Consider the following 1,511-nt stretch of genomic DNA (forward strand, 5'->3'; position numbering starts at 1 on the left):
TATATATATATATGTTAAGTAACTATGATAATTAAAAAATATTTTATTTTTAATGTGTATGAGTATATTGCTTGCATGTGTGTAAGCGCACCCATGTCGTGCAATTCCTGCAGAGGTCAGGAGAAAGTGTTTGATCCCCTGGAACTGGAGTTTCAGATGGTTGTTAGTCACCATGTGGGTGCTGGGAATCAAACCTGAGTCCTTTGCAAGAGCCAGCTCTCCAGCCCCCTATTCATTTATTTTTGAGACAGGGTCTCAGTCTCTAGCCTAGACTGACCTGTAACTTACTATGTAGTTCAAGTTGGTCTCAAACTCTCAGGAGTCCTTCTGCCTCAGTCTCCCCAGTGCTAGGTTTACAGGTATGAACCACCTGCTTCTTTTCAATTTAATGATTAAATTAACACTGAATGAGGTGCATAACCCCAGCATTCTGGAGGTGGTGCCCAAGGATTTCAAGTTGGATTTCAAGTTGGAGTCTGGACTGGGCTACACAGCAAGACCCTGGCTCAACAGATTATTTTTTTCAAGACAAGGCTCCATATAGCTCAGGCTAGTCTTAAATTTGCTATGTAGCTGAGGATGACCTTGAACTCTTGATCCTCTTGCTTCCAACTCCCAAGTACTGGGATTACAGGAGTATACTACCAATGCCTAGGTTTAAAGAAATTAGATTGGTAAGCACTGGTATCTAGTTGTGGATTTAGTATAAGGGAATAAATTAAGAAAAATTAAAATACCTCTTATACCCTGTACAAAAAAATTTTTTGGTCTTTTTTTTGTGACAGGGTCTCCCTATAGCCCCAGCTGTCCTGGAACTCACTATGTAGAGCAGGCTGGCCTTGAACTCACAGAGATCTGCCTGCCTCTGCCTCCCAAATGCTGGGATTAAAGGTGTGTGCCACCATGCCCGGCCCCCAAAATTTTTAAAATATTTTATTTATTATTTTTGTTTTTTGTGTATTGCCTGCAGGTATGAAAGTTCACCCGTGTCATGTAATGCCTACAGAAGTCAGAAGAGGTCATTGGATTCCCCTGGAACTGGAGTTACAAATGGTTGTTAGCTGCCATGTGGGTGTTGGGAATCAAACCAGGTCCCCTGTAAGGCAGTCAGTACTCTCTTAATCACTGAGCCATCTCTCCAGTGTCCCCCCCCCAATTTTTTTGAGACAGGGTCTCATGTAGCCCAGGTTAGACTCCAACTTTCTATGTAGCAAAGGATGACCTTGAACTTACGTTCCTCCTACCTCCACTCCCAAGTGCTGGAATTGCAGGCATGTGTTACTACATCTGGTTTATGAGGTGCTGGGGATAAAATGAAGAGATTTGTTCATGATGGGCAAGTAACTGAGCTATAACCCTAGCCAACCTAGTGTATATTAAATGCACACTATTTTTTAATCATTTAAAAATACTTATTTATTAATTTTTATTTTATGTATTTTGAGTGTTTTGCCTGCATGAATGTAAGTGCACCATGTGTGTACAATGTCCATAGATGCTAGAAGAGGGCC

This window comes from Nannospalax galili, unplaced genomic scaffold (genome assembly GCF_000622305.1).
Source record: "Nannospalax galili isolate Female #2095 unplaced genomic scaffold, S.galili_v1.0 scaffold2124, whole genome shotgun sequence".
In the NCBI taxonomy this organism is placed as follows: Eukaryota; Metazoa; Chordata; class Mammalia; order Rodentia; family Spalacidae; genus Nannospalax; species Nannospalax galili.